This window comes from Rhineura floridana, chromosome 2 (genome assembly GCF_030035675.1).
Source record: "Rhineura floridana isolate rRhiFlo1 chromosome 2, rRhiFlo1.hap2, whole genome shotgun sequence".
In the NCBI taxonomy this organism is placed as follows: Eukaryota; Metazoa; Chordata; class Lepidosauria; order Squamata; family Rhineuridae; genus Rhineura; species Rhineura floridana.
This window is the reverse complement of record NC_084481.1, coordinates 47,519,520-47,536,110: the sequence shown is the minus strand read 5'-3', so window position 1 is coordinate 47,536,110 and position 16,591 is coordinate 47,519,520. Positions and strand designations below refer to the sequence as shown.

Here is a 16,591-nt window from a genome sequence, read left to right as displayed (position 1 = left end):
CATGTGAAGTATTAGTTCCCCTCTATTCAGCAGTGGTTAGGCCTCATCTTGAGTGCTGTGTCCAGTTCTGGTCTCTGCACTTCAAGAAGGATGCAGACAAACTGGAACAGGTTCAAAAGAGGGCAACAAGGATGATCAGGGGACTGGAAACAACGCCCTATGAGGAGAGACTGAAGGAACTGGGCATATTTAACCTGGAGAAGAGAAGACTGAGGGGAGATATGATAGCACTCTTCAAGTACTTGAAAGGTTGCCACACAGAGGAGGGCCGGGATCTCTTCTCGATGATCCCAGAGTGCAGGACACAGAATAATGGGCTCAAGTTGCAAGAAGCCAGATTTCGACTGGACATCAGGAAAAGCTTCCTAACTGTTAGAGCCATACAACAATGGAACTAATTACTAGAGAGGTAGTGGGATCTCCGACACTGGAGGCATTCAAGAGGCAGCTGGACAGCCATCTGTCGGGAATGCTTTGATTTGGATTCCTGCATTGAGCAGGGGGTTGGACTAGATGGCCTTATAGGCCCCTTTCGACTCTACTATTCTATGATTCTATGAAAATATTTATATAAGCATGACTATCAAATATGTTTATTTATATAACCTGTAAAGATATTTATAGTGCAATCCTATGTTTGTTTACTCAGAAGCAAGTCCCAATGTATTCAATGGGGCTTACTCAACCAGGGAAAACTGCAGCCTCAAGTGATAAGGAACTTGTTCTTTTAACAAGTCCTTTAAGTGCTTTTTAATATGTTTTTAAACTTTTTCTTAAAAAAAATGTTTTTAAAGCTTTAAAAAATGTTTTTAAAGATGTTTTGTTTTAATATATTTTAAAGTCTGTTTTTATGATTTTTAAAGTGTTTTTAGTGCTTTTGTTTGCTGCCCTGGGCTCCTACTGGGAGGAAGGGTGGGATATAAATCAAATAATAAAAATAAATAAATAAATAAACTTCATTCATTTTTTAAAAAAATGAGTATTAGTTTCCTACATAATAAAAACTGTGATAAACCCTGCCTAATTTCTTTAAAAATAGGGTTGGAGGGAGAGAGATTTACAACACAAACACAAGTCTGCACTATGTTTACTCACAAGTCCCATTAATTTACAGCACAATCCTAACCATGTGTACTCAAAAGCAAGTCCTAATGGAGTTCAATGGGGTTTACTCCAGGTACATGCTTTACTCCCAGAAATGGCTTTACTCCCAGAAAAGCAGATATTGGATTAAATACTTTCATATTTCATAGCCCAGGGTCTGACTCTTGGACAGAAGAGGAAAAAAAACATTAAGCCATATTACTTACGCAAACTGCAAAAAACTCAAAGCCACCATATTCTGACGTTCAGCCTAGGCATGCCTGGATCAACAAGTCACAACTCTGGTGTCATTGGCTACAATCATGAAAGGGCGGGGTTACAGCCAGAGCTTTGAAAAGTTACTTTTTTAAACTACAACTCCCATCAGCCCCAGCCAACATGGCCACTGGATTGGGCTGATGGGAGCTGTAGCTAGAGCATGGATCTGTTTAAAAAAAGTTGTGCAGGGGGGGTTACGTTTTGGTGTATATCTCGGGAATTAGACCACCTAGAAACTTACTTTTTAAAAAAAATTGAAGCTGAGAGTCCAGAGAGTAAGGGGTGGTAGCCAGAGAGCCGGAGCCCCCCCCAAAAAACAGAGACTCCAGCCGAAAACACACACACCGGGGCACACACACACACACACACACACACACACAAATCATCGTCACTCACCTCCACAGCTCTTCGCCATTCTGCTGCTGCCAGGCCTTCTCCTCCGTTGTCCTGGCTTTTTCCTCCGGCGTCCATTTTGTCCTCTCAGACGCTAGCAGGCCCTGCCTACCTCTTCCCTAGTGCCTCCTAACACAGATCACGAGGGAAGAGAAAGTCTGTGCAGAGGTCCAATCAGTGTGAGGCACATGTCTTGTGTTAACCAATCACAGCCAGGAGCTGACTTCCCCTTGTTCCCGCCCCCAAATAACGTCCAACCTAATGTGGAAACGTTAAAGTTGCAGCTGAAAAGTAGGTAAATTACTAGTCGTTCCTTTACTTGCCAAATGTAATGGAATTACCCACTCGTTATTTAAAATTGTAACTAATTACAAGTAACTCGTTAAAAATAACGAGTTACCTCCAAGCTCTGGTTTGTACTACCTGTTACATGCCCATGCACAGATTCAAGGGTTCTTCAATTTTCCTTTAAGGCTAGAGAAGTTCAGAGTCCTTGTATGTAGCAACTGTACATCACTTGGCTCATGTCATTGCCCCAGTAGTAATTCTAAACAGGCAGACTTAAAGAGAAAACTCTCACCAGAGATTTATCTCAGGACTAGGGATAAATCAGGGTAAAAAAGAACGGAGTTCCACAGCAGAAGGAGGTTAGACTTTTTATTGACTACACATTTCTATATGAATATATATGAACATACATACTGGCCATAGTCAGTAAATTAAGAAATCAGAATTAATAATAAAACACAAAACCAAGGGTTATTAAGTGATATAATATAGTCTTATACAGTCTAGATATCTTAACACATAGATAGAAAAGAATGACAGTTTAAATCTCACCCATGAGGGCTCAGCCTCAGAATAAGACTCAGCAATTAGGCCAACTGGCAGCAGCGTATGACCACTCCCAGAGCTTGGAAAAGTTACTTTTTAAAACTACAGCTCCCATCAGCCCCAGCCAGCATGGCCACTGGATTGGGCTGATGGGAGTTGTAGTTCAAAAAAGTAACTTTTCCAAGCTCTGACCAGTCCATGAGAACTGATAAAAAACTGCATTTGTGATCTCTCTTTTATAGTCTCACATCCAGATTATCTGATTTGGAATTGCATCACCTTTCCATTTTCACAGTCCTTTCTCATAGACATTTCTCACAGACTGTCACCTTTCCGTTCTCACAGACATTTCTCACAGACATCTCAGATCTCTATCTCAGATCTCACCTAACGTTACTACTGGGCATCCAGAGAAATCTAATAAGGTATTTTCCGGGTCTCTTTACTTTTACGATCAAGCTCAGACTTACTGATTTTGTTGTGGTGTAAATTTATATATTTGTTAAGCAGAGAATAACAGCGGTCTGAAATGCGTGTGCGCCAGTGTGTGCGTGTTTACCTGAGAAAGCAGGCTTTTACCCTGTATTGAGATCACTGAGACTTAAGACTTAGTGAAATAAGAAAAGCTACTTTATAGAAATACATAGTAGATAAAAAGGCATACCTAGTTCTAACTAAATAACTAAGTTGGAGGCGCAACACCCAGGCTTGGGAGTTACCCTCATGGCTAGGAGAGAGAGAGCGCAGAGACAAAGGTGTCTCCTCTCTCCCAGACAGTCGGAGAAGAGAAGAGAAGAGAGGAAAGGGCGGAAGGAGGAGGGGCAGGTTAGCTTCCCTTAAGACGTATCAGTCTAACAGCCGGAAGGAAGTCAGTCAGAGCATCACAGGTAAAGGTAATCAAGCATATCCATCTGGAGGACCCTAACTCTATCTCCCTTCTGGAACACAAACAAATAATTTTACTCACAGCACAGTGGTACAGCTCTTTCTCTTCCACTCCTCCTCCATTCAAATAATCCAAGCTCCAAGCGGGAAGGAAGAAAGCCACACCTATAATAGCCTATAACAGCAGAGGAGCAAGAGAATGTGAAGCTGCTTTCTTTTCAAAATATTGATAATTCTTTCAAAACATTTGTAATTTGTTTCAAAATATCAATATTAACAGTGCTTTCTGGGTAAAAATTGAAGTGCTGCTACTTATAGAAATTCCTTAGGTGCCAGCACAAAACGGCTGCCATGGGCAGAAAAAAAGAGGTGCCAGTACTCTGTTCCAGTGAGTACTGTCACAAACAATAATGCCCTGGGAATTAATATTGTTATTTTTTTTTGTGGGGGAGAGGGAATCAGACCAGTAAAAGCAATGGATAGTGGACAGTGAACAAACTCAAATCAATACTGCCTGTTAGGTCGATGGAATGCTTTTGAAGCTGCACCAGCCATCAGATCCCATCTTTACAGCTTAGGCAAAACACTGAACTTTTATTACCAGAGGAAGACAAGAAATACACACCTTTCGGAAACAGCCACAGGTGACTCAATTCAAACAGCTATACTAAGATCCCGCTAAGTCTTTGCACTTTTTTTACAGGAGGTTGTTTACCCATCTTTTATTTCTTTTGAAATTTACTAGCCACAGCAATCAATCTTCCTGGAAACATTACTTTGGCATTTCCCCCCAAAACAAGACTGAAAGTAGTACTGCTAGCACACTCAGTATAATTCATTTTCATGCTGCTGTTCTTTTTTAAGTATGGTAATTCCTCAGAGCTTTGATGATAAGGTTTACATTAATGTCCCCTTTTCTTTGGTTATATATATATGCCCAGTAGGTAATATGGAAGTGTCCCTTCCATGCCATATTAAAGACACTTGATGGGCTTCTGTTCAACAAGCATAAATCAAGGGCTCCAGGTGGTATGTGGACTTACACCTTGATGTTATCTGTACATATTTATTCAGAAGTAAGTTGCACTGTCTCCCATGGGGCTCACTTCCAGATTTGTGGGCATTAGATTTTATCAGTAGTACAACTTGAGATTTGCCTACAGAAATGTTCAGCATTCCTGAATCAGGGATGTGGTTTCTTTTCACACTTCAGAAACATACTACGCTGCCATGCTTTATTGGATACACAACATCTGTAGGCTTATAAATTTATAATTTGAGTATCTGCAACCTTTGCAAATTTCCAGGTGGCGTTTCATAGGTAGCCTCCAAATGCAAACATTTTAAGGTGCTGAATTGCCGTGAAACAAAACTGGTGAGATATGTCATGGGATGGCTTGCTTCTCCAGGAAGAGCATCCTCTGTGGAATCACAATTTGATTTTTATTTTATTTATTTATTTATTTATTGCTGTGACGGTGCTAAAATGCTTTTAAAGAGTGAACTATGTATTTGCTTCATGTTTGCATGATTAGATGTATGCTTTGCCTCTGTGCCCCAGAGGAATTGTAATGGTGGATTGAGAAATTAAAGTTGTTGAGAAAGGGATTTTTTAAAATGCAGAAAGTGTGTATGTGTATGTGTAATTTAACTTGACCCAGTTCTCATGTTCAAAAGTTGTAAGCCTCTTCTATTGTATAAAAATGTATGTGTCAAAAGGTTCGGGAAATATTCTTATGATCGTTTCATTATAATTTTATTACACTCAGGGCAACACTTTTGTATATTAATATTACCACATTAAAAAAACTCATTTAAGGTCATAATAAAAGTCTGACTTGCTGTAAGAATTTGCAAGTGCTGCTGGGAGAAATCCTGACACTTCTGAAGCCCTATTTTGTAGTATTTAGTGCCATTGGAAATTGTTACCCTTGCATAACAACCCTTCAACTAGGTTCAGGTAGTTTCAAATTTAATTTACATGTTTGAATGTATCAAGAAAGTCTTCTGAAGTGGGAGCAAATGAAAAGCAAACAAATAGGTTCCTGAATTAGACATGAATTTCTATTTTTTTTGTAGAGGAGTCAGTGTGGTTTAGTGGTTAGAGTGTTGGAGTAGGACCTGGGAGGCCAGGGTTCAAATCCCTACTCAGCCAGTGAGTGACCTTGGGCATGTCACTGTCTCATAACCTAATCTACCCCAAAGGGTGATGAGAGGGTAAAATGGGGAGGGGAAGGAGTATGTACACTACCTTGAGCTCTTTGGAGGAAAGGTGGGATATACATATAATAATAATAGTGGAGGTGGGCACATGTGAAATACTGAGAAAATTTAATGGGTACCATCACACACTCATCCCCCCCACCTCCCCACACACTACCCCTTCCTTGGCTCTCCACTATCCATGTTAGCAACACTATAGCCTTTATATATCACTTAATCTAATTTGACGCATGCAGAGCTTGGAGGTGTTCATTGTTCCATGAATTGTGGGATTATATATTTTAAAAGTTAGGCATTCCATCATTCATCTGGTAGTAAATAACAGTCCTGAGGTTAGGTAACATATACCTAAAGCACCCCTGATGGATGCCTTTACTGTTTGTTGTGGGTTTTGTTTGAATAACTTTGAGGAAGATTCCTAAATCTGTTCCATTGATGAACTGCTGTGGAAACCGGGGGGAGGGGAGAGTTAACCTGTGCTACATAGAAATAAACACAGGCAACTGAAAAGCCCTGAACGAAGCCTTGGGGCGAAAAGTGAATGTCTTACTCATGCAGTCCTCCACATTAGAGCATGGTGTCTGTGGCCCCCCAGATGTTGCCTTTGGGCCCCATTGCCCACATAGCCTCCTTTCAGCATGCAGCAGCACCACTACTTTGTAGCTACCATTCAGATTGGTAAACCATTGGTTAAACGCCCTGACAGTGTTGCCCTCCTGGATCTACAAATGGGTTTGTCAAGTACTTGGCAAGCAGGTTACAGAAGTTGTGCAGACCTGTCCTAAATCCCCCTTCATGCAGCTTCATGCTTCTGCCCCATGTCCTATAGTTATCTGGTAAGCAGCTCTTTGGTTTCTTCTGTCACATCATTATCTTCTGACACATCATTATCATCATCATTGTTATTAATATTTTGGTCACACCATGACTTTATTTTCTACTAATGAGCAGCTTGTCCTGAATTGCAGCCCCAACATCCTCCATGGCAATGCTGCAGTCCAGTCATGAGCCTCCCTATTTTACTCAGTAGCTTTAACTCTATAAACTATGAGCGCATCTTAAGTGAAGCAAATGGGGCAGAAGGACATTGTTTCCATAGCCCATAGAAAGCTGTTCCTGATCCCATAGCCTACAGAAATCTGTATTGCTCCCTCCTCTCCCTGCCTGAAAAATCTGGCAGCTACTAATGCCCTTGGACAAAGAGCAAGAATCAGACCCCAGTGCTAGTGCTGGGCAACAAAGGATTCCCTTCTGCAGATGCTGTGATACCGCCAACCCATTCTTAGTCTTCTGCCACCATGAAGCAGAGAATAGGATCAAGCTCTTACATCGTTCTTGGCTTCTTCTTTTTTTACCAATTGTTTTCAGCTCAGCTATCCTATTCATTGAGTTTGCTTCTGCATGCGTAAGCTCCACATGATAGTGATCAGAATGATCTAAAATATAAGGCTTCAAGGAATTCATTTTTCTTGCCTGTCAATGCTTCTTTCTAAAATCAGAAGTCCATAATTCCTTCTAATAGTGAGCACAGGTGGTCCTGTGCCAATTGGTTAGGAAGCTAGCAAACGAAAAGGAGTTTGCTGCATACCCAGGGAAATTCCAAGTAATGCTGAAGTTCATGGCTTTCACTACTGACTCCCCCCCTTCCCCGGCCCAGAGCAAATCATGAAAATGTAAGATTCCTGTGTGATATAATGAGTGATTCCCAGTGTTTAGGTTTCAGGTGCAGGGACATTGGTAGACATTGGTGCTTCAGAGTGTACACCACAGGGTAGAACCTGCCTCAAATTGAAGTTTTATGAGCAGCCAGCATCACATAAGAACATAAGAAGAGCCTGCTGGATCAGGCCAGTGTCCCATCTAGTCCAGCATCCTGTTCTCCCAGTGGCCAACCAGATGCCCATGGGAAGCCGGCAAGCAGGACCAGAGTGCAAGAGCACTCTCCCCTCCTGCGACTTCTGGCAACTGGTTTTCAGAAGCATGCTGCTCTGACTATGGTAGCAGAGCACAGCTGTCATGGCTGGTAGTCATTGATAGCCTTACCCTCCATGAATTTGTCTCATCCTCTTTTAAGTTGGTGGTCATCATTGCCTCTTGTTGGAGCGAATGCCATAGTTTGACTATATGTTGCGTGAAGTAGTTTCTTTTGTCTGTCTTGAATCTTCCAACATTCAGCTTCTTTGAATGTCCACGAGTTCTAGTATTATGAGAGAGGGAGAAAAACTTTTCGCTATCCACTTTTTCCATGCCATGCATAATTTTATACACTTCTATCATGTTGCCTCTGAGTCGCCTTGTCTCTAAAGTGAAAAACCCCAAATGCTGCAACCTTTCCTCATAGGGGAGTCACTCCATCCCCTTGATCGTTCTTTTCCAACTCTACAATATCCTTTTTGAGGGGAGGCGACTAGAACTATGCACAGTATTCCAAATGTGGTCTCACCATAGATTTATAGAACAGCATTATGATATTGGCAGGTTTTTTCAATACCTTTACTAATTATCCCTAGCATGGAATTTGCCTTTTTCACAGCTGCCGCACGCTGGGACATCATCTTCATTGAGGTATCTGCTACGACCTCAACGTCTAGTTTCTGGTCAGTAACCTCCAGCAGACCCCATGAGTGCATCTGTGAAATCCACTATCGCCACCCCAGTTGTAGGAAGGACTTCACATTGATGCTGTCAGACCATTTTGCCATGAACGCCTCTGTTTCTGCCTTTGAGAATGGACAAGATGTAGCTAAGAGACAATCTTGGATTGATTTCCATGGCCGTCCCCCACATTTGCCCCAGAGAAGATCTAAAAATGGCTCCCAATGCGAATCTGGAAATTCTCTATCTAGATAAAGCAGGCAAAGTGTTTTGGCTTATCTTTTTTCAACCAGTAAAAAAATCCTATTGCCTTCACCACACTCTTTATAATAAAACAGTGTACATTTATAGGACTTGTTAAAATACCACTGTATATTGACCATTTACAAAGCAGGAGATTGGAGTCTATTAATTTCAGATCTTTGTTAGTCCTATAACACTGTGGTTTTGTGGTTAATGCTGTGGCAGAGGAGCAAATCCCACACACTGTGCTTGCTTTATGACAAATATGCAAGCTCTTTCTCGTGCTCTTTCCTCCTGCAAATTCTGTTTAGAGAAAGATGCATTTCTGTAAAGATAAACACCACAACCTTGTGGCTTTGGATTAATGCACTTTTCTTTTTCCAAAACACAAAACATTTGCAATATCGAGCAGGTCTAACCTGAATAAATTTGGTGTAAAGATAGTGATTTGAAGAGGGATCATTTTTTATTTCCACGAGTAGAATATGTCAAAAAGCCAATCAATTCTGTTGTGGACTGAGATGGCAGTTAAGAAATGGAAAATGCTGGCATGTTCACTTTTCATTTCTGGCATCTGGCTGGTGCAGTATTTTTACATCTTCATTTATCAAAACAAGCAGTCCAGAGTTGATTTCTAGACATTTGTCATTCACCCATGTCCTCATTCAGAACAAAATGGGTTGAGAAGCCAAGATCCAGGGGGACATGGAACTCCCACATGCCCACAAGAGCTCTGCCTCAGTTTCATCAGGAGCCTGGTGAGCCACAATCAAAGCACCAAAGCTGTAGGATTAGGGCAGCCTTCCTTAAACTGGTGCCCTCCAGTTGTCACTGGACTGTGACTTCCATGAGCTGCAGTCAGCACAGCCAATGGCCAGGGACGGTAGGAGGTGTCATTCCAGGTTGGGGAAGGCTAGTTTAGGGAGATGCTGTCTGGGCCTGGTCTTTCCTTCCCATAGTAGCTGTTTGGTTTATACATTTTCTAAAGCTGACGTTGTTCTGCCTCTACATTTTAAGCCATATCCCCATCACCCCTAAACCCAGGCCATATGGGGGGGGATAAACTCATTTCATAGCAAGTTAAGTTAGTGAAATGGCTTGGGGTGACCTATACACTTCGGAAACTGATTTTTCTCTTTTCACCATGTTTTTGTGAAAGTGTGTAAGAACCTTTCACAAAGATGTCCAGGTACTCCATCAATGTCAAGCATGCTGTGGAGCATGCTTAGCAGACTTCCTTGCCTAAAGCCTTTACGCCCTTACTTGGTAGCTGTACTTTTAAAGGGCATCAGAATAGGAGCCCAGTTATCTCATAGGCACCTTACCTGACTTAAGCCACTTAACCCACCATTGTTGAAACTTTTCCCTATCCCAAAGCAGCTTTCACAGCACAATTTCTCTTTTATGTCCCTCATCTAGCCCTGGCTGCTGCCCACCCCCTTGATCACACCCAAAGCCTACCCACTTCCACAGGTTAATCAACAGTCATCCTAGGCTCCACCTCACTGTGTCTGATAAATCAGCTATCCATGTGCCTTGGGTTGTTGATTTAAAATTTCAAAAATTATGATCCAGTTCTGCTGGTGAGGCAGGTCTGCTGGTATGTATGTGCCCAGGTATATGTGAACTTCCATTTCTCATGTGTGTGCATGAATCTGTGGAGACAATTGCGCACCAAAGAGGTTATTGCAATGAACGCAAACACTTTAGAAATGCCATGGTTGTCTTGCTTACTAGGGAAAATTTAGCAAAAAACACAGTTATTTTGATTAAAGCATTTAGGTACACAAAATAACAAACAGTGAGTACAAGAGAACTGAGGCTTGAAGCAAGATGGTTAGTTGTTACAAATTGCACAGGCTACCATACCCACACTGGCTGAATCATAATCTTAAACCATTCCTATTGCAGAGATGGAGGCAGATAGAGATACAGCTGTGTATAGAGTGAGGACAGGTGCCAAGAGCTCTGTAAGGGCTCCGGCTGTAATGGGATGTCTGTAGGAGGCACACCTTCATAAGAAGACCCTGAGAAGACGTCTGATTCCCTTGAGTTCCATGGAATCCTTCCAATATTTTTTTTAAAAAAATAGAAGAACATTTTGGGGTAACACTGGCTTCTGCTTCCTACAAGGGCACTAAATAATCCAAGAGGAAAAGCAACAGGCGTGGCTTAGAAGCATGAGGATGGGAGGGGGGAAGTCTGGGTAGGCCAAAGACAAAGTCTGGTTTCCACAGGCATCCACAGGGAGGGAGCAGACTTGAAGAAGAATTACATGGAGCATCATCATGGAAGATTCCAAAATGCTGAACAAAGTGGGGACTGAGAGTTGCCCAGTTATAGGAAACAGACTTCCTAATGGGTGTTTGGTCTAACAGAAAGGGGGTTATCTTATCATGTACAGGGCTGGGTGGAAGAGAAATGCAATGACTAAGGGCACAGGTAGTGAGCTGTGAGTAGATGTCACACAATACAATTTTCTTGCTACTGAGTGACAAGGTCATGTGAGGTCTCTGGCCAATCAGACTTGCATTGTGATGGCCAAGATATCCTTGGGGGGGGGGAGGAGAAGGCAGAGGTGTTTCCCAGGAAATGTAAATGTAGACTTAAGTTCAATTACCAGGGATGATGATTGCTCAAATATGCCCAAGTGTTACTTTCCTAGAGTAAATTCATATCTGAATAAGGGTGTAATGGGGGATACTTGCATTAGATATGGGAAAGGTTTGGGGGGCTGATTATGTTTGGGTATGTGTCTCTACTCATGAGCAAATTTGACCTGTTGCACAGTTGATGTACTGGTACAGATGTATCTTAAATGATAAGTTGCTTCCTCTGATTCATCGCAATGGTACCACACCCAACAGCCGGAGGAAAGCTAAAATACACACATAGTCCCAGATCATACGCAGAGGTCCACTTGAACCAAGCTTCTCAGTAACACTTGGGGCCTGTTTATGGCATTGTGTAGAGCTGGAATAAGATATTGAGGTTTTGAAAAAGGGAATGTCTCTCAACATTATTGCCTTTATTCACTTTGCTTATAAAGGAATGCTACACAAGTATATTAGTGTTGCCGATACACTTACCCAATTTGCTGAATGTTTTTTTGTTTATGCAGGATTTTGTTAGGCAACTGTGTGGCATTATTTAATGACAGCACCATTTCAAATTAAATTATAGCTTGTGTTCACCTGCAAATTACTACCTTGCTCAAAATGAAACATTTGAGGAAGACAAGAAAGGAAGCATTTTTTGATTTACAGTTTTAGATGAGGGAGCAAGTTGGTTTGTGAAGAGAAATATTTATTGTGTTGGGTTTTTCCCCCTAGATGTCTCTCTCTATCCTTTTACATCTGTGCTGTGGTCGATCCAATATATTCTCATCAGACCATCTCTACCCCACTAAGTGTAGAATCACCCATGTCACTGCATCACATCATATGTTTGATTCCATCTCTAGGCTTGGTAGGCCTCCATTTATCTGAGGGCAGCCCAATTGTGCTCTTTGAACTGAATACCCCCCTCTTTTCTAACATGGAACGCACTTCTAACAGGCTCGAATGAAGGAAAAACAGCAGCATGGTTAGTCCCTGTATATTGGTGGCTGTTGTAAGATCTCCCTGTTTGTGCTCAAGAGGAATGCTTGGGGGTATTGCATAAAGAATGTTGGTGATGGTGGCAGCATGTATTGTATTGCTTTTATAATATTTTTACTGTATTTTTATACCTGTTTATTTTTCTTGTAAGCTGCCTTGAGGGCCTTTGGCCGAAAGGCGAGGTATAAATAAAATGTAATAATAATAATAATAATAACAACAACAACAATAATAATTTCCCCAAATTATTAGTGGTAGCCAATGGAGTAGAGTGGGCTGGAGGAAACCCATATTATAATGATGCACAACATGGAAAACATGCAGTGCACAACATGGGAGACTGAGGACAAACTTGAAATTGGGATGTTATATTTGACAGCAGCTTCCTGCCCCAATTATTTGTGGTTCAGCCCTCCATATCATAGTAAGAGGAGGTGTTTCTTTTCCCAATGCTGAGAACATTTGATAGCGTCATGCTCGGCCACACCTCCCATTCAAGCTTGGAAAATGACCTCGACAAGGAGACACTATCTCCCCTACCAGGCCCTTCCAGACGAGAGAGACTCACTCCTGCAGTAGCCCTGTCACTCCCATCTTGTGGGAGTGCAGATGACTTTTCAGGCATAGAAACAACAGCAGGAGTACCTCATCCAACCGTCAGAAGTCCTTAGAATGCTTTTGCAACTTGTTGAAGCAACAGCTCTCTTTCAGCCAGTGCTCTGTCCAGGGTACTGGCCTTATTCTGCCTTGCCTGTTGCTCCATTATGACACCAAGAGGTAAGGCTGTGCTCCATATTCGGTCGAGGCCTGAGCCCCCAGCCGAATTGGGCCTCATCAGAGGCATTTGGGCCTCGGCTGAGTCAAGTTGAGATAGCCCTGGATTGCTGCAGGTCAGGTATGGCAGCATAGAGTGATCCGGGGCTATCAGGGTGGGGCATAGGGCAGGAAGGATAAGGTCAGGTGGGAAAGACATCACTTTGCTGGAGAAAGTAGGTGCCTGCCTTTTCCACCCAATCTCCCTTCCTGCCAGGCCTCCCTAAGGTGGCACACCAAATCCCCTTTGCAAGCAGCTTCCCTACATGCAGGGAAACCTCTCACAAAGGAGCAGCACCCCACAGTAGGGAATCCTCTTACTTATCAGCTGATAAGCAGGAGGATTCATCCTGCGTGGTGCTGGGTGCTGCCTGTTCTCAGGTGGCTTCCCTACATTTGGAGAAGCTGCTCACAAAGCAGCAGTGACCAACAACATTCAGGGTAGAATTGTTCTGCTTACCATCTAATAAGCAAAATAATTCCATCCTTCTTGTACCCACCTGCTATCAGTCAATGGGGGGCAGGAGATATAGCATCTCCTTTTCCCCCTGACCCTATCTTTAATTTAAAGAACCTTTAGCCCTGCCCCTAAATAACTTTAGGGATGGGTCTGGGGCGGGGTGGTGGCCCCATCTTCAGGACAGGGCAGATTGGCCCTCCTTGGGGACCACAGATCAGGGGCATCAGGCAGATAGGGAGCGCTGTGCACAGTCCTACTAAGAGGTACCAAAAGCATTGCACAGTTTTGGGGCAACTCAAAGCCCAGCCAGGGCAGGACAGATAGCAAAACAAAGGTTAATTTTTGGCTTTAGCACCAAATTGCTTTCCAAGGTGCGACACACCTGGGAGACCAGGGTTCGAATCCCCACACAGCCATGAAGCTCACTGGGTGACCTTGGGCAAGTCACTGCCTCTCAGCCTCATGAAAACCCCATTCATAGGGTCGCCATAAGTCGGAATCGACTTGAAGGCAGGACACAATACAATACACAGCAACTGCAACAATCAACAAGGAAAAAGAAGCACAGGAAATTATTCAAAAAACAAAAAAGCCAAAGCCAGACTGAGTGAGGAAGTACCATACACTGAAGTGGGTTTGGAGTGAAAATAAAAGGTGTGGGAAGTAAATAACTCAATTTCAGAGAGATAATTTGTTACAGTGTCATGTCATTGGAGTGGATTAATTTAAAAATGGTACAGGCTTGACTAAATCCAAGTCTTCATTTGAGGGCTGTGTTTTTTGTAGGAAAGAAATTGCCATTAGTGAGGATTGCTTTCAAATCTGTTTGGCAGAAGCAATAGTAATAAATGTTTACTGGTGGCCTACATTCAAGATTGTGAAGTATACTTTCACAGATCCAGATTTGCCAAGATGCATACAATATGCACATAATTTTAGACAAGGTTTCTGGGAGTCAAGATATTCAAATAAAATGTGTAAATTTGCTAAGTGATGTTTATCTTCTCCAATTGCTCTTTGTCTCGAGTACTGTGAGATATTTCTGGATGGAAAAGAAATCTGTAAAAAGGAACAGCAATTCTGAATTCAGTAGTAGGACAGTGTGCCAGCAACCACTTAAAACTGGACATTCAAAATTAGTTTTTGTTAATTACACACTTGAGGCCTTGATAGCACCCTACCTTTCCACTAAAGATATCTTTCCTTAAAATAAAGCGCCTTATTGTAGTCTTCTCCCTGGTATCCACTGCATAGATTTTACATTTTTTCTCTATGATCTAGAGAAACTTGATACTCAGAGATCAATGACTTATATAACTTGGCGAGACCATGAATTTGCACTAAAACAGTAGTTCTGAAACTTTTTTATTCCCCACGGATCACATGAAAATTGCTGTGGGTCTTTCTTGATCACTTAATGATTTTTCTGCCTGTTGTAGCAATAGTACTGTGCTGTGCTAGATGCTATATGGTTTTTAATTGTATTTTTCAGATATGCCATCACATGAGTGAAGCTCGTGGAACACCAGTAGTCCATGGACCAAAGTTTGGGAACCCCTGCACTAGAGATTTTTAGGGACATCTTACTCTCACACTGCATAGCTTGCACTGATTCTCTTCCCATTTGTGTTTTGCACAGGATACAGCTTCAGTCTGTGAATGCAAACGGTGAAGATCAATTATGCTCTACACACATGCAAAAAAACTGGGGATCCACAAAGGCCTGTCCTACACTGTAAAGTGCTTTTTTTTTTTTTACTTAGGAACTCTCAAAGCCCTTTTATGAACGCATGTGCATGTTATGCCTGCGCAATAAGTCTGATATTAAAAGAAAAACCTCTGGCCCTTTCACTTTCCTGCTTCCTAGCACAACAAAGTGCAAGGTGAAACAAGGATTACCCAGAACTCCCACATAAAACAGTGATGGTAACCTGTGGCCCTCCAGACATTGTTGGATTACAACTCCCATCATCCCTGACCATCAGCCAGGCTGTTTGGGGCTGATAACAGATGGATTTCACCAACATCTAGGGGCCACAAGTTCCCCATTGCTTGCATAAAGAATCACCACAAGATACTCAATGCATCTTACGCCATGATGCATCAGATTAAAATCCTTCAGAAAGTTGTGGGCATAGGTATTTTGGAAAGGCATTACAAAGCATGGGAAGTATAGGCAAAACATACATTTCTCAGAGCTTTGCCTATGTAAATTCTGAAACTTAGCAAATATGTTTCCTCTTAGAAATTCCCACATGTATTTTTATATTGTTCTTAGTGGTTGTTGCTGATTAAGTTTATTGATTGTTTCATGGAATTTTAAGTTGCTCTGGTTGCAACCCACCTGGAGTATTTGTCTAAGATGCACAGAGTGATCAGACAGATAAATGAAAACAACCTTCGAAGCCTACCCTACCAAAGATTAATGCCACAACACGTAAACACATCCTAAGGCAACAGACTTCACATTTCAAAAAATGTGACTCAGTTGCTGATCTGGAAACACCTCAGACTTAACCTGCAGAGAACCAGTCACTTTTGCTCACTGATCCTTTTTATTCCATTGAAACTTGTGTTGTAATAGCACTTGGTCAGTGTCAGCATGGATTGCAGGCCCAGGGCCAGCAGGTGGCCAAGTTGGGCACTGGCAGAGGGCCCCTGCAGCCCAGAAGGACTTCTCCTTAGGCTAGAAGGATGGAGCTCCCACTCCACAATCTGTGCCAGCATCAAATCATGCCCAGCAACCCAACGCTGCCATGGTTCATGGAATGGGAGCTACATGCTCCCGGACAACACTCCCCATGCAGGTGGCATGGGCTTAAAATAGGCCCACCCACTCCATCTACCTCCTGCATCACCACATCAGCACATGCCTACCATCACCCACAATGGTGGCAGGGGCATCCCTAAGGGTGAGGTGTGGCAGGTGGGCCTATTGAAGCCTGTGCCACCTGCATCAGAAGGGTGTGTTGGGGAGCATGATGACCAGAACCCAGGGCCCAGTCATGCCTTGTGCTGGCCCTGGTGGATCTTATTTTTGGCCTGTGACCTAATTCCACTCTCAGATCGTATAAGGGAGGTAGGGGGAGTGGAGAGTAGGGCTGTACACAGCCCTCCTGATCTGCCCCATGGCCCTGATGTATGGGTCCTGAGGAGGACCAGTCCACCCTGTTCTGACCAGGGC

General features: G+C 42.6%; 1 protein-coding gene across 6 annotated transcripts in view; it reads left to right on the top strand.

The window, feature by feature from the left end:
• The window catches only part of B3GALT1 (beta-1,3-galactosyltransferase 1), a 534,157-nt gene that overhangs the window by 91,061 nt on the left and 426,505 nt on the right, over positions 1-16,591 (top strand). The gene's annotated exons all lie outside the window — the stretch shown is intronic.